The sequence below is a fragment of the Stenella coeruleoalba genome (genome assembly GCF_951394435.1).
Source record: "Stenella coeruleoalba genome assembly, chromosome: 4".
NCBI classification, from domain to species: Eukaryota; Metazoa; Chordata; class Mammalia; order Artiodactyla; family Delphinidae; genus Stenella; species Stenella coeruleoalba.
In genome coordinates, this window is record NC_137149.1 from 144,799,890 (window position 1) to 144,822,943 (window position 23,054).

At 39.1% G+C, this 23,054-nt stretch overlaps 1 protein-coding gene across 3 annotated transcripts in view; it reads left to right on the forward strand.

Moving 5' to 3' along the window:
* Positions 1-21,888: 21,888 nt before the first annotated feature.
* FSTL5 (follistatin like 5) overlaps positions 21,889-23,054 on the forward strand; it is a 1,111,808-nt gene continuing 1,110,642 nt past the window's right edge. For all 3 annotated transcript variants that reach the window (XM_079921028.1, XM_079921031.1, XM_079921029.1), the window contains exon 1: positions 21,889-22,145. The gene's annotated coding sequence lies outside the window, so the exon portion shown is untranslated. The remainder of the gene's footprint in view (positions 22,146-23,054) is intronic.

Sequence of the window (23,054 nt, forward strand, 5' to 3'; positions counted from 1 at the left end):
TGTCAAGATGGTGAAAAGTAAATAATATATTAAATTATTGGGGCTTCCCTGGTGGTGCAGTGGTAGAGAGTCTGCCTACTAATGCAGGGGACACGGGTTCGTGACCCAGTCCGGGAAGATCCCGCATGCCGCGGAGTGGCTGGGCCCGTGAGCCATGGCCGCTGAGCCTGCGCGTCCGGAGCCTGTGCTCCGCAACAAGAGAGGCCGCGATAGTGAGAGGCCTGCGTGCCGTGAAGAAGAGTGGCCCCCGCTTGCCGCAACTAGAGAAAGCCCTCGCACAGAAACGAAGACCCAACACAGCAAAAATAAATTAATAAACTCCTACCCCCAATATCTTCAAAAAAAAAACCAAACAACAACAACAACAAAAAAGTTTCTGAAGGTGCTGATGTGCGTAACTTTCCACTGCATGCCGTGGACTACCAATTTCCTTTACCTCTGGTCTACCAGTTTCCTTTCTTTCACTAGGTTCTTTAAATTTGATCAGACCAGAGAACCAATTCCAGAAAACTGGTGACCAGTTCAGAGAACCCATCTCTAAGGCTGTTTCCCTGAAACCCCTTTTGTTACCACTGTTTTTGTATCGGTTAAGATTCATTCAGAGACACAGAACCACTGTGAGTGATGCAGAATAGGCATTTGACCTCACGTAATTGTGAGATCTTCTAATGAAGACCTGGGAGGTCATTGCCTCTGAGTCTGCATGGGGCCTGAAATTACTGTGAATCAGCGAGGCCAGCAATCAGGAAGATAAGCTGGATGTGAAGAGGGAGAGAGCAAGGATGCTCTGGAATTCGTGAAGACCAGCTGGAAACCACTTGTCACCACCTCCAATCTCAATGTCGTAGCCATCTGTAGAAGGAGCTGGTGGCTTTTTGCACTAGAGCTGCACATGCATCTGGTCCTGGACTTGGAGAATCTGAAAGAGAAACTCCCATGGAGAAACTCCCATGGAGTCTGTTTGCAGCAGCCCCCCTGCAAACAGAACAAGCCAGAAGAGTTGGGCCAGTGTGAACTGCAGCCGTGCCTGGAGCCCTAGACCAGCTCCGGAGTGTAAGGGCTTGCCGCATCACCTCTGTCTTACCAAGCTCATGTGAATCCTTCTTGGGGCCAGTCTGCCTGGAACTCTACAGAGAAGGGTGTCTAGTTCCACTGGCTAAATGACACTGTACAAAGCTGATACAGACTTTGTTTATGCCTTCATAATTTAAAATCTTGCCCCTGAAAATAATTTATTAGTTTTTAAAAATATATGATACAATTTTTATTAAATTATGTTTCTTGGTCAAAATTTAATCTTGCCAATATTTTCCATTCCCCTGATCTTATTACTGTTCCCCTCTTTATCATTCCACAGTTAGTCTTTATAGATGGAAATAAGCACATACTTATTTTCTTTATTTGACTTCCTGTGTTTATCCTTTTGATATTCTGGAAGTTTTGTAGTCTGATTTTAGTTCCTCAAGTAGTTACCTTTATTACTGTTACTTTTTGACATAATTTTAGTTCTTATATAGTCAGTAATGACTTATTGATGATACATTGATGAATGATGATACAATTAGCATTATTTGACACCCCCATACCTCTGTTTCCTCCTCTGATTTTTGTTTTTGTTTTACCTGATTTTATAATATTAATATGATTTCTTTTTGTATTTAATCTTTATAACTTTGAGCATATCTCTGTTACTTGACTTATCAGCTTTAAACTATTTTTTTTTTGGTCTCAAGGTATAAAAAGATGAAGCCAGCCGCATACTCATCCTTCTTTATGTGTAATATGTACTTTGCCATCTTAACTTTCATTAGCTACAGTAGTATTTCTACTGTGCCACGGTTTATGTCACTAAAATCCTCCTCTGTAACTGTAACTCCCCTAATCATTTAGCTTATGTCCTGTATTTAAATGGATTCAATGCTCCATGTCAGCAGTTTTTGCCATAGTGTTTCTGGTCCTTTGTTTTTCATTTTAAGTTTTTCCTCTAATGCATTTTTCAAGAGTTCACGTGAGTCACAGTTCCTGAGTTTTATATATTAAAAATATTTTTCAGTGGCCTTTGACAACACAGCTTGACTCGGTAGATTTTTCTTGTAATCTACCAGGTAATGATTTTCCCTCTGAAGATGTGTATGTTCTGTGCTCTCTCCCAGAAATGAATGCTACTTTGAGAGTCGAGAGGTCCCTCTGAGTTTAGGGAAGGAAATGATGCCTTTTTCCCCCCGAATTTTCAAAAGTTTTTTATTTTCTTGTAAAGCCAGTAACTTTTCTAGTATCTGTAGTGGAGCTGAAAATTCTGTATTGATATTTTCTGACCCACTGTGTACCCTTTTAATCTATAATTTCTTACAATCTGTCATTTCAAGTGCATTTTTATTTCAAAAAATTTTCTTGAATTAAAATTTCTTGGGCTTCATTTCTGTCCTGGTACATTTTATTTTCTCCTCTACATCTTTCGTAAACTGCACACGCCATTTTTCGTTTCTTTTGTCTTCTCAATTCTTCATAAAATTTTGTCTCTGTCTCGATCTCCTGCTTTTTAGGTGAAATATTTTCATTACTATTTTTGAGGTTTTAGAAATGTTTTTACTCAACATTTTCATTTCTTTAAGGGCAACATTTTTCTGTTGATTTTTCAGCCCTCATTTAGGTTGCTTTTGTTTTTTCATATATATATATGAAAAAATATATGTGTGTATGTGTGTGTGTATTATAACTCTTATATCATTAAAAAGATCACATTCAAATTTCCAGAGATTTCTCCCTGGACCAGCAGTTTATTACAGGATGATCAGTAGAAAGCCAGCACTGTTGTCTGGGCTCAGAAACCTTTCCTGTCTCCCTGGGAAGCCGTCCAGCTGTTCGACTGAGGAAAATTAGAAGCTTCAGAGCTCCTTCCCATTCACACCTCTCTGCATCCCAGCACATTTACAGAGATGGTGTTTTCTGTACGTTTCCAAATTTAGCTGTTGCTTCTGACACATCGTAATGTCAGAGGAATATAGGAAAGCATCTAGAGGACATCTGTAGACAGTCCATATGTCCCATTCTTGTAGTTCTGGGTAAAGGGGTCACTCACTGACTGTGTCCCTCCGGCCATCCATGACTTTGGAGAACCCTGTGCCCTGTTTCACATGTTAGCTGCTGGAATCCTTTGCATGTGTCTCTCACTGTGGTCAAAGCTTTCCTGTCCTCAGTAACCCATCCTGGGTGGATTCTGGTTACAGGTGCCTCATCCCTTCAAAGATGGAGTTTCTTTTTCCATTTCATGCTCTCCCTCTTGTCTTGGGTTGCAATTGATAAAGGAAAGGAGGGTGGGAGATCTCATACTTCACTATCTTCTGGTTTAACATTTTCTAAAAAGTCTGTAGAAAATTTTGATGCTTCTTCACATCTTCACTATATTAAAAAAAAAACAGAACTGACAAAGATTTACAGAAAAAGACAGGTTTACACAGAGTTGGCTTATCTACTTTGTGAGCTCAATCGAAAGAAACACTTGATTTTTCCTTATATAAGTTTGTGTTTGCCAGATGAAGAGAGAAAAGCAAATACAAGATTTCCATCAGGAGAGCAGGCAATTGGTACTGGTCCAGGATTTTCCCCAGATTCCACCGGACTCTCTCTGATGGAGTTCTATGTTATTCATAGTAATTTCCTGGTCTGAATACATTTTTGTGATAAGAAAATATTTCTAAGTTTTCTGAGAGTCATCTTTCTTTCTTCCTTTCATAAAAAAGGGAGTCCATCTTGCTGGTAAAGGGCCTGAGTCAATCAATATAAGAAAATACAGAAAGACCAAGTTGGTGAAAGGAAGGAAAACAAACTGTGTAATTCAGAGGCTGGAGAAAGATTTTGAAAAGAGCTTGAGGAAGGATATATTGGAATATCTGTGGAGCGTGAGGGAAATGCTTAGAATAAGAAAGGGTATTTTCGTAAATGACAGTGTGGACTCTTTCTTTGGATGCTCTTAATATTCTTTGCTTTAAATCACAGTTTAGTGTTCACTTGAGCTTATTGAATGCAGCACAACCTCCAGACAGAAATGTGTGTATAGTGATTGTAGCAGCATGTTCCTGAGTTCAAACAGCTATGAGAGCTTAGGACAGGAATTTTGCTCTCAGGTCCCCGTATTACATGTGAAATTTCCTCCTTTGTCTTCCTCCTCAGAATCCCAACACCAGCAGCAGTGACCATGGTGTCTGACCACCAAACCCAGAGTAATGGTAAAAGCAATCAAGTCTAGCAGAAGGGCCATCCATTTGGGGTCTGGCTTCGAGGGGAGAGCCTTTGTTCCTCCATTAAGGAAGTAAGTATCAGCAAATGATTCTTGAACATGTGTAAGCCCTCTGGAAGATCCTAGTATCTGGAAGGAAACCTGGAAAGTTGGAAATTATGCCAGTGATTTGAGAAGGATTTTCAAAGTTATTGTAAACTTGGTATAAACATGAATAAGACCTAAACTGTAGATATAAGCTAGTGCCAAGATCTATTAGTGATGTTTTCTATGAGTGTCAACATTTTTTCCAGGTATATTTCATTATAGCTATGGCCTACATCAAGAATATTTAGAATACCTAGGGCATGAAATTCCCTGTCTTGTGAGCTTTAAGCTAATAAAATGTTGGAGGTTTGCTACTAAAAATAATGATTTGAGATTTGGAATAGTTTATCTTGAGCCATTCTTTGTGGTGGTAATTCATTATATATCAGGGCAAGGAAAATGACAACCCTGTTGTATAATAATAAAATCATGTTTAACTTTCTGTTCATGACAGAAAATGGAAATAAGACATTAATCCAACTCATAACCAAAATGATATCAAAATATAAGGTTTAAAATGCTGGAGAGGGTGTGGGGAAAAGGAAACTCTCCTGCACTGTTGGTGAGAATGTAAATTGGTGCAGCCACTGTGGAAAATAGCACAGAGGTTCCTCATAAAATTAAAAATAGAGTTGCCATATGATCCAGCAATCCCACTTCTGGGCATAAATGCAGAGAAAACTATAATATGAATATATATATGCACACAGCACTATTTACAATAGACAAGACATGGAAGCAACCTAAATGTCCATTGACAGATGAATGGATAAAGAGAATATGGTTTATATACACAATGGAATACTACTCAGCCATAAAAAAGAATGAAATAATGCCATTTGCAGCAATATGGATGGACCTCGAGATTATCATACTAAGTGATTAAGTCAGACAGAGAAAGACAAATACTGTATGATATCGCTTACATGTGGAATCTAAAATGTGACACAAATGGAATTACTTATGAAATAGAAACAGATTCACAGACATAGAAAACAAACCTATGTTTACCAAAGGAGATAGTGGGGTAAGGGAGGGGGATAAATTAAGAGTTTGGGATTAACAGGTATACACCACTATGGTGTGTATAGTGTATACACCTATACACCATATATATCATAACAATAATGTCCTACTGTATAGCACAGGGAACTATATTCAATATTCTGTAATAAACCATAACAGAAAAGAATATGAAAAAGAATATGTGTGTATATGTATAACTGAATCACTTTGCTGTACACCAGAAACTAACACAACATTGTAAATCAACTATACTTCAGTAAAAAATAAAGTTTAAAGAGAATGAAGTACAAATGTAGCCCTACTTCATTCCTGTGGAAACCACTCCTGACCTTAGCAAGTTCCAAACTTCTCTGGAGAGCCTACTGGACTGTTAACCTTTAATAGTGAAGGGCACTCTGTGGAGTTAGAAAATAGCTTCTTTGCTAAAGATTCTTGGAGTAAGTTGGGATGTTGAGGCAAGAAATTGAGGAGACGTCTGGTGTAAGGTCATGCTGATCCAAAGGAGAAAAGCTGTAGTCTTGACTGACTTTCTGAGGCTGGAGGAACATGCAAATGTAATAATGGCAGCCTCCCTGAATAGGGTCTGGAGCTTGACTCATGATCAGCGATCAGGATATAACTATGTACTGCTTCCTCTAAAATAAGGTGGATCAAGTCGGAATTCCAGCTGTGTCTCTCCCAACCTCTTGCTCATATATCCATGCCAAGTATCCCAGAAATCTGTCCCAACTTGTAATTACATGGTAACTTGACCATCAGTGGTGAGGCTTCTTCCTGTCTCAACTACACCCCATAGACATAGATATATAACATGAAAACTACGATTACTCTCACTGTGGGAAGAAATGTAGGGTGATATTTATGACTCTGAACCATGAGGAAGATTATTTAGGGACAAATTGTGCTTAGAATATAACATTCTTCCTCTAAATCTAGGACTTCCAAGAAGTGCAGGGAGTGAGTGGTTCACAGTGCTTTTAAGAAATTACAGACTCTTTCAGGAAGATGATGAAAGCACTAGATCCATCCCCATCTGTCCGAGAAACAGTACTTTTTGCATTAAATTTTGGGGAGGTCATGGATTCACTGAAATACAGTTAAATATATATTCAATGAGAATCCCAGATTTAGGGGTTGTTGAGAAAAAAATAGTTCATGAACGATTTCAAAGATTATAGAGAAAAACCTTTAAATGACCTTTCTTACATCAATATGTATTCTCTGTGTGTTGAGAGTATATCATATTTTAACTCATGGATTGAACTCTTGTAGAGAGTGAAGAGAATAGAATTGTTGTTGCTGAAATTTGGCCTCTGTTCGCTGGTGCTGAATAGAAACACAGAGACAGAGTTTTGGGTGAAGTAGAAAAGAATAGCTTTATTGCTTTGCCAGGCAAAGGGGGCCATGGCAGGCTAATGCCCTTAAGACTGTGTGTCCCCCCTGGAGGGGGTAGTGAGGAGTATTATAGTGTTCAAGGAGCAGGGTGTGGTCAGCTCATGGACATTCTTGTGATCGGTTGGTGGTGAGGAAATCAGGAGTCAGCAGCATCAACCTTCTGGTTCCAACAGGTCTGGGGTCTACGTGCTTGTGGGCAGCATACAGTTAACTTCTTCCACCTGGTGGGAGTTTCAGTATCTGCAAAACAGCTCAAAGGACATGGCTCAGAATATTATATTAGTCCTGGAGGAATATTAGTCCTGGAGGAAGAACTAAATGTTGTTTAATTTGTTTAATGGCTAAACTATTATTATTTTGTCTCACTTGACTGTTTTCCTTTCTGCATCTTCTCACTTCTCTGATCAAATGCATTCTTTGACTAAAGGTTTTCTACAAAAAGCAGGCAGAGGAGATGGGTGGGGTCTATTCTGGGAAGGCCTCATAGGGTCCTGCTCGGTTACAGAATTGAATGTTTACTGTCTGGTAATCTGTCTGGATGAACTTTTAGAATCTGGAAGAATGTGTACTTAAGAGACTGCTTAAATTTCCTCTCTGTTATCAAAGGTCTCAAGCCAGCCTTTGACAAGTTTTGGACAGCAATCAACTCACAGCCAGGTAATGCTCAGAGTGACTCATGAACTTTAGACAAAGGAGCAGTGGACCCTTGCGAGAGAGAGAAGCCAACAATTGCTTGTTCCCCTTTCCCAATTCGCCCCCCACCTTTGTCCTCGATCCCTTTTAACCATGATTGAAACGGAGCAGGGCCCTATGGTCTATGCCCCCATGTCTTCAGCCTGCTTTTTGTCTGTAGAAAAACTTTAGCTAAAGAATAAGTTTAATCAGAGAAGTGAGAAAATGCAGAACCAAAGAAAAGCAGTCAAACAGGACAAAACAATAATAGTTTAGTCAGTAAGCAAAGTCAAGGACTTTTAGTTCCTTCTCAAGGGCTATAGGTAATATTCTGAGCCATATCCTGTGAGCTGTCTTGTAGATACTGAAACCCCTGCCAGGTGGAAAAAGCTAACTACATTATGGCAGACTATAGCCATGATGTACGCTGCCACAATTCCGAGAATTGGCCTCAAGGAAACAGGAATGAACCGACCCTGGAACTGAAGATTAACTGTACTTAATCAGGATGATGCTGGAAAGACCACTGCACGACCAATTTCCAGATGACTGTCAGAGCTGACTGTGCTGTTTCTGCATGTAGTCCCCTCCCTATGCCTAAAAAAGCTCTTGCCCACTGATAATCAGTGGGGTGTGGGTGACAGCATTTGGACAAGAGTCCATTCTCCCCCACCCACGAGGGTTACTGGCATCCAAAATAAAGCAAACTTTCCTTTCCACTAATCTTGTCCCTTTAATGGCTTTTGAACAGTGAGCAGCTGGACCCCACTTTCAGTTACATGATGATTAGTCCAGGTTCATTAGTCAATGCTCATTCCACTTTCACTTCATTGCTGCTCTGTTATATATCTGCATGATGTTTACATGAAAGGTGGTATTTTACAGCATTTATGGTGAGGTACTTAGAACCTGGCCAACAATAAACCAATAGGGGGCTTCCCTGGTGGCGCAGTGGTTGAGAGCCCACAGGCTGATGCAGGGGATGTGGGTTCGTGCCCCTGTCCAGGAGGATCCCACATGCGGCAGAGTGGCTGGGCCCGTGAGCCATGGCCGCTGAGCCTTCGTGTCTGGAGCCTGTGCTCCGCAGTGGGAGAGGCCACAGCAGTGAGAGGCCCGCGTACCACAAAAAAATATATATAAATAAATAAATAAACCAGTAGGAAGAGGGAAGTTTATAGCAATACAATCCTACCTCAAGAAACAAGAAATATCTCAAATAAACAACCTGACCTTACACATAAAGCAATTAGAGAAGGAAGAACAAAAAACCCCCAAAGTTAGCAGAAAGAAAGAAATCATAAAGATCATATCAGAAACAAATGAAAGAGAAATGAAGGAAACTATAGCAAAGATCAATAAAACTGAAAGCTGGTTCTTGGAGAAGATAAACAAAATTGATAAACCATTGCCAGACTCATCCAAAAAAAGGGAGAAGACTCAAATCAATAGAATTAGAAATGAAAAAGAAGTAACAACTGACACTTCAGAAATACAAAAGATCATGAGAGATTACTACAAGCAACTATATGTCAATAAAATGGACAACCTGGAAGAAATGGTCACATTCTTAGAAAAGCACAATCTTCCGAGACTGAACCAGGAAGAAATAGAAAATATGAACAGACCAATCACAAGCACTGAAGTTGAAACTGTGATTAAAAATATTCCAACAAACAAAAGCCCAGGACCAGATGGCTTCACAGGAGAATTCTATCAAACATTTAGAGAAGAGCTAACACCTATCCTTCTCTAACTCTTCCAAAATATAGCAGAGGGAGGAACACTCCCAAACTCATTCTATGAAGCCACCATCACCCTGATAACAAAACCAGACAAAGATATCACAAAGAAAGAAAACTACAGGCCGATATCACTGAAAACATAGATGCAAAAATTCTCAACAAAATACTAGCAAACAGAATCCAACAGCACATTAAAAGGCTCATACACCATGATCAAGTGGGGTTTATCCCAGGAATGAAAGGATTCTCCAATATATGCAAATCAATCAATGTGATAAGCCATATTAACAAACTGAAGGAGAAAAACCATATGATCATCTCAATAGATGCAGAAAAAGCGTCTCACAAAATTCAACACCCATTTATGATAAAAAGCCTCCAGAAAGTAGGCATAGAGGGAACCTACCTCAACATAATAAAGGCCATATATGACAAACCCACAGCCAACATCATTCTCAATGGTGAAAAAATGAAACCATTTCCTCTAAGATCAGGAACAAAACAAGGTTGTCCACTGTCACCACTCTTATTCAACATAGTTTTGGAAGTTTTAGCCACAACAATCAGAGAAGAAAAAGAAATAAAAGGAATCCAAATCGGAAAAGAAGTAAAGCTGTCACTGTTTGCAGATAACATGATACTATACATTGAGAATCCTAAAGAGGCTATCAGAAAACTACTAGAGCTAATCAATGAATTTGGTAAAGTAGCAGGATACAAAATTAATGTACAGAAGTCTCTTGCATTCCTATACACTAATGATGAAAAATCGGAAAGAGAAATTAAGGAAACACTCCCATTTACCACTGCAATAAAAAGAATAAAATACCTAGGAGTAAACCTACCTTAGGAGACAAAAGACCTGTATGCAGAAAACTATAAGACACTGATGAAAGAAATGAAAGATGATACATATAGATGGAGAGATATACCATGTTCTTGGATTGGAAGAATCAACATTGTGAAAATGACTATACTAACCAAAGCAATCTACTGATTTGATGCAATTCCTATCAATCCCTATGGCATTTTTCACAGAAGTAGAACCAAAAATTTCACAATTTGTATGGAAACCCAAAAGACCCCGAATAGCCAAGGCAATCTTCAGAAAGAAAAATGGAGCTGGAGGAATCAGGCTCTCTGACTTCACACTATACTACAAAGCTACAGTAATCAAGACAGTATGGTACTGGCACAAAAACAGAAATATAGATCAATGCAATAGGATAGAAAGCCCAGAGATTAAACCCATGCACGTACGGTCACCTTATTTTTGATAAAGGAGGCAAGATTATACAATGGAATAAAGACAGGCTCTTCATTAAGTGGTGCTGGGAAAACTGGACAGCTACATGTAAAAGAATGAAATTAGAACACTCCCTAACACCATGCACAAAAATAAACTCAAAATGGATTAAAGACCTAAATGTAAGGCCAGACACTATAAAACTCTTAGAGGAAAACATAGGCAGAACACTCTATGACATAAATCACTGCAAGATCTTTTTTGACCCACGTCCTAGAGTAATGGAAATAAAAACAAAAATAAACAACTGGGACAGAATGAAACTTTAAAGCTTTTGCACAGCAAAGAAAACCATAAACAAGATGAAAAGACAACCCTGAGAATGGGAGAAAATATTTGCAAATGAAGCGACTGACAAAGAATTAATCTCCAGAATTTACAAGCAGATCATGCAGCTCAATATCAAAACAACAAACAACCCAAAACGGGCAGAAGACCTAAATAGACATTTCTCCAGAGAAGATATCTAGATTGCCAAGAAACACATGAAAGGGTGCTCAGCATCACTAATCATTAGAGAAATGCAAATCGAAACTACAATGAGGTATCACCTCATACTGGCCAGAATGGCCATCATCAAAAACATCTACAAACAATAAATGCTGGAGAGCGTGTGGATAAAAGGGAACCCTCCTGCACTGTTCATGGAAATGTAAATTAATACAGCCACTATGGAGAACAGTATGGAGGTTCCTTAAAAAACTAAAAATAAAACTACCATACAACCCAGCAATCCCACTACTGGGCATATACCCTGAGAAAACCATAATTCAAAAAGAGTCATGTACCACAGTGTTCATTGCAGCTCTATTTACAATAGCCAGGACATGGAAGCAACCTGAGTGTCCACTGACAGATGAATGGATAAAGAAGATGTGGCACGTATATACAACGGAATATTACTCAGCCATAAAAAGAAACAAAATTGAGTTATTTTTAGTGAGGTGGATGGACCTAGAGACTGTCATACAGAGTGGAGTAAGTCAGAAAGAGAAAAACAAATGCTGTATGCTAACACATATATATGGAATCTAAAAAAAAGAAATGGTTATGAAGAACCTAGGGGCACGATGGGAAAAAAGACACAGACATAGATAATGGACTTGAGGACACGGGGAGGGGGAAGGGTAAGCTGGGACAAAGTGAGAGAAGTGGCATGGATATATATACACTACCAAATGTAAAATAGCTAGTGGGAAGCAGCCGCATAGCACAGGGAGATCAGCTCTGTGCTTTGTGACCCCCTAGAGGGGTGGGATAGGGAGGGTGGGAGGGAGATGCAAGAGGCAGGGGATATGGGGAATATATGTATATGTATAGCTGATTCACTTTTTTATACAGCAGAAACTAACACACCAATGTAAAGCAATTATACTCAAATAAACATGTTAAAAAAAATAAAAAATAAACCAGTAGGAATGTTTGTGTTTGATTTGAAAAATTTAATAATCAATTACGTAAGTGACCCCCACTGCCGACCTTAGGGCACTTTCTCTTTTCTTTTTATACTTTTGTTTTGATACTTTCAGGATAATTATCTTTTGTTTTTTACATACATTTATTTATTTATTCCCTTTTTGGCTGTGTTGTGTCTTCATAGCTGTGCTCGGGCTTTCTCTAGTTACAGAGAGCAGGGGCTACTCTTCATTGTGGTGCGTGGGCGTCTCATTGCGGTGGCTTCTCTTGTTACAGAGCATGGGCTCTAGGTGCTTGGGCTTCAGTAGTTGTGGCAGGCGAGCACAGTAGTTGTGGCGCACAGGCTTAGCTGCTCCGCAGCGTGTGGGATCTAACCAGACCAAGGATTGAACACGTGTCCCCTGCATCGGCAGGCGGATTGGATTCTTAACCACTGTGCCATCAGGGAAGTCCTCAGGATGATTTTCTAATCAATACTTCACCTTGCAATGTTAAAATGACAAGTAGATTTCATCATAATTTGAGAGCAGGAAAGACATTGTATCTTCTTTCCTCTTATGTGTTAATGCACACTACCTAGTAGGAACTCAATAAATGTTTGTTAAATAATGTGTACTTCCACATATGAAGAAACTGGAAAGCAGAGAGATCATGGAAGTTTCTCAAGGTAGTTTATCTACAGAGTAATGGATTAATAATTAAAATTTTGCGTATTGATTTAAAAAAAATCCTCTTCCATTAGAGGTGACACTCTATCGTATTTTGCATGACCACCTAAAACCTACAGTATAAATAGGATCCAGGGAAGCCTTTCCATAGGGAATTTCAAGGTCTCTGATTTTGCTGAAGTTCCTTTAGCAATTTGAACCATTATAACAGAAGCAACACCAAAAAAAAAAAAAAAAAAATCCTTGCTAATATTCATGGGCATACCTTTGACCAATATCCCATTCTCCATTTCAGTTGTCATTAATATCCAGAGATTTATCAAACTGTACAACCAGAAGCTGGTATTATCTTAATTTTGTCTTCTTTATCTGGTTATATTGTCATTTGGTTTGTTGAAATAAAACTGCTTCATCTCTCCTTCCTGGTCACATTTTCCTTGTCAGTTTCATACAATCTACACACCAGGAACAGATTCTTCTGAATAAATCCGATGTACTACACTCTGACACCCTGTTTAGCATGAAATAAGAGCTCATGAAGAACCTGTGAAGAAATTAACATTATTTATTGTTTGATTATTATTTTATTGTTTTTTTTCTCCAGAGAAGAAATGCAAGAACTCATTTTTCTATCTTATAAAAACTTCTTATATATAAGTAAAGAAGATTTCCCCACATCATGAAATATTTTATTACCTACCGTCATTAATTATTATTAAAAATAATACTGAGCATTGTGTGTAGTCACATTCTGCACATTTTTTGCTTGTGTTTCTCCTTTTGTTTTCCTTTCTGAAAATCTTATTGATATAAACATTGGGGAAATTTGCTGCTAATGAAACATATAATAGAAACCGATGACTCTGCTTATCTTTTTTGTTCAGCGATCAGAAGAAATATCTCTTCTTATTGGAAGAACAATATGTAGCTCTGTTTATTGAAAGGGCCTTATGAATGGCTTTTAGGAAGCTATGTAATGGTAGTGGCTCTGAGCTGTCACTTTATCAGAGAACACTTGGATTACAGAAATAGAGCAGATGTTCAGTCTACATTTGTGTACTTGAAACACACTGAAAGCATAAAGCCAGGCTGAGAGCACTCGGTGGTGAATGGAAGTTGCAAGGAGCAATGAACAGGTTGTAACCACAGGAAGAATTACAGTGCGGCAGATTCTAGGCACCACTGGGTTGGAATACATTTAAAAGATCCAAATGGTAATAATAACAATGTCTTGCACAATTTCAGCCGTGGGAGAGCAAAGGGCTTCAAAATGTGCTGTGTAGCTTCAACCGTGATAGCAGGAAGTTATTATGGAACTATTAAAGTAAGTCCTTGGAGTAAAAGAAACTAAAGCAAAATTCGCTGAGGTTTTAATTCCATATCGCTGTGTGGCATGATTTGCCTTGCCTGCAAAAAAAAATTCCTAGACAAAATTTTAGGTGAAACTTTGTTATCATTGCCTCAAATCTGTTCTTGCCTTCAGGTACACATAATTAAGTAATTTTAAACTGAAGTAACAGTACGTCTTCATCCCAGAGGAAGAATGCATTTCCTTTCATTTGGTGCGTGAGTAAAATAATAGAAAATCGCACTTTGCTCCAGATCAGGGTTTCTCTACTTCAGCACTAGGATATTTAGGCTGGAGAAGACTGCTGCAGAGACACTTAGCAACTATGACATGTCAGTAGCATCTCATAAGTGTGTATAATTTAAAATAAGGTTTTCTAAGCTCCTTTGGTCCATTTTCTATTCCAGACTTGGAATCGGTCATTTTTCTAAAAAGACTTGTTTTATTTTACTAGCAAATGGCATTTCAATCTGGCTGACGGAGACAATAACTGACACCAGATATGTTATTTTTCCTAGGTCTTCTATGTGGACAGAGCTAGGAAAGGCTTTTCATTGGTATAAAATACATGATTTTGGAGACAAAATACATCATGAGTTCAAATTGCTATCCCCAATTTAAATGCTAGACTCCACAGTATGTACATAACTCGTCAGTTCACATCTTTTATTCCATTTCTCCCACAAGGAATCATGGTTCTCAAGGACCCAAAAGGAGATATTATAAGAATGCGATGTAATTATTTTTTGCTTTTTTCTACATTACACAAAACACATTCCCAGAATGGCAACACAAAACCCACCCATTTGATTACGGCAAATGTTAATTTTTTTATTTTATTAATTTTATTTAAAATTTATTTCAAATTTAAATATAGCTATAGCCATTATATAATCTCTACTCTTTTTTGTTCCTATTTTATTCTGTTCTACATATGAACATATATTTAACATTAACTGCTTTATGTCAATAATTCTTTAATCATTTTACTTATCAAGTACTCATTTTCTGGAAGATTTATGGGAAACATATTCCCTGAAAATTTTCATGTGGAAGACAGTTTGTCTGCAGTGTTTATACTTGAAAAGCCATTTAGATGGAAAAAAAACCTTTAGAATATTGCCTTTTTTGTAAGTATCTTAAAAATGTTCATAATTTCTTCTACTGAGAAATTGATCAAATTTGAATTTTCTCACCCTTCCAACTCACTCCTTTGTTTACCTGTTCACGTGAAGGATTTTTCTTTTCTATTTCTTTCCTATGACAACCATAATTTACTAGACTATTTCTTAATTATATTATATGTAGATTGTTTCCAGATAAGTATTGTTGTACTCCTTCAATATGGGGTTTCAAACCTTCTTTAATTCTAATTTCATGAACCTTTTGGAAATTTTAACCTTGATTTGATTATTTGCTTTTTATTTTTCCCTTGCTCTGGTCTTCCTAATATCTGTGAGATGGGTATATATTCTTTGCTTGTCTTCAATGTTTTCATTTTTTTCTAATTCCTTTCTTCATTTCTTTATTATACATTAAATGTTTCATCTCATTTTTCTTCTACTTTTTAATGCATACTGTATGTTAGTATTTGTTTCTATGTTGTCTCTAGTTTACACTTTTGTCTTATTTTTTTTTAACATCTTTATTGGAGTATAATTGCTTTAAAATGGTGTTAGTTTCTGCTTTACAACAAAATGAATCAGTTATATATATACATATGTTCCCATATCTCTTCCCTCTTGCGTCTCCCTCCCTCCCTCCCTCCCTATCACACCCCTCCAGGCGGTAACAAAGCACAGAGCTGATCTCCCTATGCTATGCGGCTGCTTCCCACTAGCTACCTTATGTTTGGTAGTGTATATATGTCCATGCCTCTCTCTCGCTTTGTCACAGCTTAACCTTCCCCCTCCCCATATCCTCAAGTCCATTCTCTAGTAGGTCTGGGTCTTTATTTCTGTCTTACCCCTAGGACTTCATGACATTTTTTTTTTCTTAAATTCCATATATATGTGTTAGCATACGGTATTTGTCTCTCTCTTTCTGACTTACTTCACTCTGTATGACAGACTCTAGATCTATCCACCTCATTACAAATAACTCAACTTCGTTTCTTTTTGAGGCTGGGTAATATTTCATTGTATATATGTGCCACATCTTCTTTATCCATTCATCCGATGATGGACACTTAGGTTGTTTCCATCTCCAGGCTATTGTAAATAGAGCTGCAATGAACATTGTGGTACATGACTCTTTTGGAATTATGGTTTTCTCAGGTATATGCCCAATAGTGGGATTGCTGGGTCATATGATAGTTCTATTCGTAGTTTTTTAAGGAACCTCCATACTGTTCTCCACAGTGGCTGTATCAATTTATATTCCCACCAACACTGCAAGAGAGTTCCCTTTTCTCCACACCCTCTCCACCATTTATTGTTTCTACATTTTTTGATGATGGTCATTCTGACTGGTGTGAGGTGATATCTCATTGTAGGTTTGATTTGCATTTCTCTAATGATTAGTGATGTTGAGCATTCTTTCATGTGTTTGTTTGCAGTCCGCATATCTTCTTTAGAGAAATGTCTGTTTAGGTCTTCTGCCCATTTTTGGACTGGGTTTTTTGTTTTTATGTTATTAAGCTGCATGAGCTGCTTATAAATTTTGGAGATTAATCCTTTGTCAGTTGCTTCATTTGCAAATATTTTCTCCCATTCTGAGGGTTGTCTTTTGGTCTTGTTTATGGTTTCCTTTGCTGCGCAAAAGCTTTGAAGTTTCATTAGGTCCCATTTGTTTATTTTTGTTTTTATTTCCATTTCTCTAGGAGGTGGGTCAAAAAGGATCTTGCTGTGATTTATGTCATAGGGTGTTCTGCCTATGTTTTCCTCTAAGAGTTTGATAGTTTCTGGCTTTACATTTAGGTATTTAATCCATTTTGAGTTTATTTTTGTGTATGGTTTTGGAAGTGATCTAATTTCATACTTTTACATGTACCTGTCCAGTTTTCCCAGGACCACTTATTGAAGATGCTGTCCTTTCTCCACTGAACATTCCTGTCTCCTTTATCAAAGATAAGGTGACCAGATGTGCGTGGGTTTATATCTGGGCTTTCTATCCAGTTCCATTAATCTATCTTTCTGTTTTTGTGCCAGTACCATACTGTCTTGGTTACTGTAGCATTGTAGTATAGTCTGAAGTCAGGGGGCCTGACTCCTCCAGCTCTGTTTCTCATTCTCAAGATTGCTTTGGCTCTTCGGGATCTTTTGTGTTTCCATACACATTGTGAAATTTTTTGTTCTAGTTCTCTGAAAAATGCCACTGGTAGTTTGATAGGGATTGCATTGAATCTGTAGATTGCTTTGGGTAGTAGAGTCATTTTCACAATGTTGATTCTTCCAATCCAAGAACATAGTATATCTCTCCATCTATCTGTATCGTCTTTAATTTTTTTCATCAGTGTCTTATAATTTTCTGCATACAGGTCTTTTGTCTCCTTAGGTAGGTTTATTCCTAGGTATTTTATTCTTTTTATTGCAATGGTAAGTGGGAGTGTTTTCTTTATTTCACTTTCAGATTTTTCATCATTAGTGTATAGGAATGCAAGAGATTTCTGTGCATTAATTTTGTATCCTGCTACTTTACCAAATTCATTGATTAGCTCTAGCAGTTTTCTGGTAGCATCTTTAGGATCCTCTATGTATAGTATCATGTCATCTGCAAACAGCGACAGCTTTACTTCTTCCTTTCCAATTTGGATTCGTTTTATTTCCTTTTCTTCTCTGATTGCTGTGGCTAAAACTTCCAAAACTATGTTGAATAAGAGTGGTGAGAGTGGGCAACCTTGTCTTGTTCCTGATTTTAGAGGAAATGCTTTCAGTTTTTCACCATTGAGGACGATATTGGCTGTGGGTTTGTCATATATGGCCTTTATTATGTTGAGGAAAGTTCCCTCTATGCCTACTTTCTGCAGGGTTTTTATCATAAATGGGTGTTGAATTTTGTCGAAAGCTTTTTCTGCATCTATTGAGATGATCATATGGTTTTTCTCCTTCAGTTTGTTAATATGGTGTATCACGTTGATTGATTTTTGCGTATATTGAAGAATCCTTGCATTCCTGGAATAAACCCCACTTGATCATGGTGTATGATCCGATTAATGTGCTGTTGGATTCTGTTTGCTAGTACTTTGTTGAGGATTTTTGCATCTATGTTCGTCAGTGATATTGGCCTATAGTATTCTTTCTTTGTGACATCCTTGTTTCGTTTTGGTATCAAGGGGATGGTGGCCTCGTAGAATGAGTTTGGGAGTGTTCCTCCCTCTGCTATATTTTGGAAGAGTTTGAGAAGGATAGGTGTTAACTCTTCTCTAAATGTTTGATAGAATTTGCCTGTGAAGCCATCTGGTCCTGGGCTTTTGTTAGTTGGAAGATTTTTAATTACAGTTTCAATTTCAGTGCTTGTGATTGGTCTGTTCAAATTTTCTATTTCCTCCTGATTCAGTCTTGGCAGGTTGTGCATTTCTAAGAATTTGTCCATTTCTTCCAGGTTGTCCATTTTATTGACATAGAGTTGCTTGTAATAATCTCTCATGATCCTTTGTATTTCTGCAGTGTCAGTAGTTATTTCTCCTTTTTCATTTCTAATTCTATTGATTTGAGTCTTCTCCCTTTTTTCTTGATGAGTGTGGCTAATGGTTTATCAATTTTGTTTATCTTCTCAAAGAACCAGCTTTTAGTTTTATTGATCTTTGCTATCGTTTCCTTCATTTCTTTTTCGTTTATTTCTGATCTGATTTTTATGATTTCTTTCCTTCTGCTAACTTTGGAGTTTTTGTTTGTTCTTCTTCCTCTAACTGCTTTAGGTGCAAGGTTAGGTTGCTTATCGAGATGTTTTCTGTTTCTTAAGGTAGGCTTGTATTGCTATAAAATTCCTTCTTAGAACTGCTTTTGCTGCATCCCATAGGTTTTGGGCTGTTGTGTCTCCATTGTCATTTTTTTCTAGGTATTTTTAAATTTCCTCTTTGATTTCTTCAGTGATCACTTCATTATTAAGTAGTGTATTGTTTAGCCTCCATGTGTTTGTATTTTTAAAGATCTTTTCCTGTAATTGATATCTAGTCTCATAGTGTTGTGGTCGGAAAAGATACCTGATACAACTTTGATGTTCTTAAATTTACCAAGGCTTGATTTGTGACCCAAGGTATGATCTATCCTGGAGAATGTTCCATGAGCACTAGAGAAAAATGTGTATTCTGTTGGTTTTGGATGGAATGTCCTATAAATATCAATTAAGTCCATCTTGTTTAATGTATCATTTAAAGCTTGTGTTTCCTTATTTATTTTCATTTTGGATGATCTGTCCATTGGCGAAAGTGGGGTGTTAAAGTCCCCTACTATGAATGTGTTACAGTTGATTTCCCCTTTCATGGCTGTTAGTATTTGCCTTATGTATTGAGGTGCTCCTATGTTGGGTGCATAAATATTTACACTTGTTATATCTTCTTCTTGGATCGATCCCTTGATCATTATGTAGTGTCCTTCTTTGCCTCTTCTAATAGTCTTTATTTTAAAGTCTATTTTGTCTGATATGAGAATTGCTACTCCAGCTTTCTTTTGGTTTCAATTTGCATGAAATATCTTTTTCCATCCCCTTAATTTCAGTCTGTATGTGTCTCTAGGTCTGAAGTGGGTCTCTTGTAGACAGCAAATATATGGGTCTTGTTTTTGTATCCATTCAGCCAATCTGTGTCTTTTGGTGGGAGCATTTAGTCCATTTACATTTAAGGTAATTATCGATATGTATGTTCCTATTCCCATTTTCTTAATTGTTTTGGCTTCGTTATTGTAGGTCTTTTCCTTCTCTTGTGTTTCTTACCTAGAGAAGTTCCTTTAGCATTTGTTGTAAAGCTGGTTTGGTGGTGCTGAACTCTCTCAGCTTTTGCTTGTCTGTAAAGGTTTTAATTTCTCCATCAAATCTGAATGAGATCCTTGCTGGGTAGACTTATCTTGGTTGCAGGTTCTTCTCCTTCATCACTTTAAATATGTCCTGCCACTCCCTTCTGGCTTGCAGAGTTTCTGCTGAAAGATCAGCTGTTAACCTTATGGGGATCCCTTTGTGTGTTATTTGTTGTTTTTCCATTGCTGCTTTTAATATGTTTTCTTTGTATTTAATTTTTGACAGTTTGATTAATATGTGTCTTGGCGTATTTCTCCTTGGATGTATCCTGTATGGGACTCTCTGTGCTTCCGGGACTTGATTAACTATTTCCTTTCCCATATTAGGGACGTTTTCAACTATAATCTCTTCAAATATTTTCTCAGTCCCTTTCTTTTTCTCTTCTTCTTCTGGAACCCCTATAATTCTAAAGCTGGTGTGTTTAATGTCCCAGAGGTCTCTGAGACTGTTCTCAGATCTTTTCATTCTTTCTTCTTTATTCTGCTCTGCAGTAGTTATTTTCACTATTTTATCTTCCAGGTCACTTATCCATTCTTCTGCCTCAGTTATTCTGCTATTGATCCCGTCTAGAGTATTTTTCATTTCATTTATTGTGTTGTTCATCGTTGTTTGTTTCATCTTTAGTTCTTCTAGGTCCTTGTTAAATATATCTTGCATTTTGTTTATTCTATTTCCAAGATTTTGGATCATATTTACTATCATTATTCTGAATTCTTTTTCAGGTAGACTGCCTATTTCCTCTTCATTTGTTAGGTCTGGTGGGTTTTTATCTTGCTCCTTCATCTGCTGTGTGTTTTTCTGTCTTCTCATTTCGCTTTTCTTACTGTATTTGGTGTCTCCTTTTTGCAGGCTGCAGGTTCGTAGTTCCCATTGTTTTTGGTGTCTGTCCCCAGTGGCTAAGGTTGATTCAGTGGGTTGTGTAGTCTTCCTGGTGGAGGGGACTAGTGCCTGTGTTCTGGTGGATGAGGCTGGATCTTGTCTTTCTGGTGGGCAGGTCCACGTCTGGTGGTGTTTTGGGCTGTCTGTGGACTTATTATGATTTTAGGCAGCCTCTCTGCTAATGGGTGGGGTTGTGTTCCTGTCTTGCTATTTGTTTGGCATAGGATATCCAGCACCTTAGCTTGCTGGTCGTTGAGTGAAGCTGGGTGCTGGTGTTGAGATGGAGATCTCTGGGAGATTTTTGCAGTTTGATATTATGTGGAACTGGGAGGTCTCTTGTGGACCAGTGTCCTGAAGTTGGCTCTCCCACCTCAGAGGCACAGCACTGACTCCTGGTTGCAGCACCAAGAGCCTTTCATCCACACGGCTCAGAATAAAAGGGAGAAAAAGTAGAAAGAAAAAATTAGTAGAAGTACAAAGAAAGAAAGAAAGGAGGGAGGGAAGGAGGGAGGGAGGAAGGAAGGAAGGAGGGAAGGAAGGAAAAAAAGAAAGAAAGGAGATAAAGTAAAATAAAATAAAGATAAAATATAATAAAGTTATTAAAATTAAAAAATAATTATTAAGAAAAAAAAGAAAACGGACAGATAGAGCCCTAGGACAAGTGGTGGAAGCAAAGCTATACAGACAAAATCTCACAAGAAGCATCCACATACACACTCACAAAAAGAGGAAAAGGGGAAAAAATCATAAATCTTGGTCTCAAAGTCCACCTCCTCAATTTGGGATGATTCGTTGCCTATTCAGGTATTGCACGGATGCAGAGTACATCAAATTGATTGTGGAGCTTTAATCCGCTGCTCCTGAGTCTCCTGGGAGAGATTTCCCTTTCTGTTCTTTGTTCGCACCAGCTCCCGGGTTTCACCTTTGGATTTGGCCCCGCCACTGCGTGTAGGTCGCCTGAGGGCGTCTGTTCTTCGCTCAGACAGGACGGGGTTAAAGGAGCCGCTGAGGCGGGGGCTCTGGCTCACTCAGGCCGGGGGGAGGGAGGGGCACGGCGTGCGGGGCGGGCCTGCGGCGGCAGAGGCAGCGTGACGTTGCGCCGGCGTGACGTTGTACCAGCGTGAGGCGCCGGCCGGCGTGACGTTGCGCCAGTCTGAGGCGCGCCGTGCGTTCTCCCGGGGAAGTTGTCCCTGGATCACGGGACCCTGTCAGTGGGGGGCTGCACAGGCTCCCCAGAAGGGGGTTGTGGAGAGTGACCTGTGCTCGCACACAGGCTTCTTGGGGGCGGCAGCAGCAGCCTTAGCGTCTCAAGCTCGTCTCTGGGGTCCGCGCTTTTAGCCGCGGCTCGCGCCCGTCTCTGGAGCTCCTTTAAGCAGCGCTCTGAATCTCCTCTCCTCGCGCACCAGGAAACAAAGAGGTAAGAAAAAGTCTCTTGCCTCTTCGGCAGGTCCAGACTTTTCCCAGGGCTCCCTCCCGGCTAGCTGTGGCGCACTAGCCCCTTCAGGCTGTGTTCACGCCGCCAACCCCAGTCCTCTCCCTGTGCTCCAACCGTAGCCCGAGCCTCAGCTCCCAGCCCCGCCCGCCCCGGTGGGTGAGCAGACAAGCCTCGGGCTGGTTAGTGCCGGTCGGCCTTGATCCTCTGTGCGGGAATCTCTCCGCTTTGCCCTCCGCACCCCTGTTGCTGTGCTCTCCTCCGCCACCCGCAGTCTCCGCGGGGGAGACTGGGGGGAAGGGGCTTCCTAGTGTGTGGAGGAGACCTTTCCTCCTTCACGGCTCCCTCCCACTGGTGCAAGTACCGTCCCTATCCTTTTGTCTCTGTTTATTCTTTTGCCCTACCCAGTTATGTGGGGGGTTTCTTGCCTTTTGGGAGGTCTGGGGTCTTCTGTCAGCGTTCAGTAGGTGTTCTGTAGAAGTTGTTCCACGTGTAGATGTATTTCTGGTGTATCTGTGGGAGGAAGGTGATCTCCGCGTCTTACTCTTCCGCCATCCTATGCAAAAGTTATGTCTTATTTTTTAATATGAACGTTGTATGGGATTCAGCTTCATTGCTTTCCCGTTTTTCATTTGTATGCAAAATTATTCTCCTGAACTTTGAGACCGAAGACATAAGATTTTTCTTTTCTAATTTCATAACTCTAGTATTTCCTCTTCTATAAAGTTTTCAATACACGTGGCTTGGTTTCATGAGAATTCCTGGCCCTTTTCCCTCACAGTCAGAGCTGTGACAACTATATTGTCACCAGACATTGACCAGTGTCCTCTGGGGGCAAAACCTCCCCCAGTTGAGATCCACTGCGCTAGATTCTGGTCCTCTGAACATGCTTGT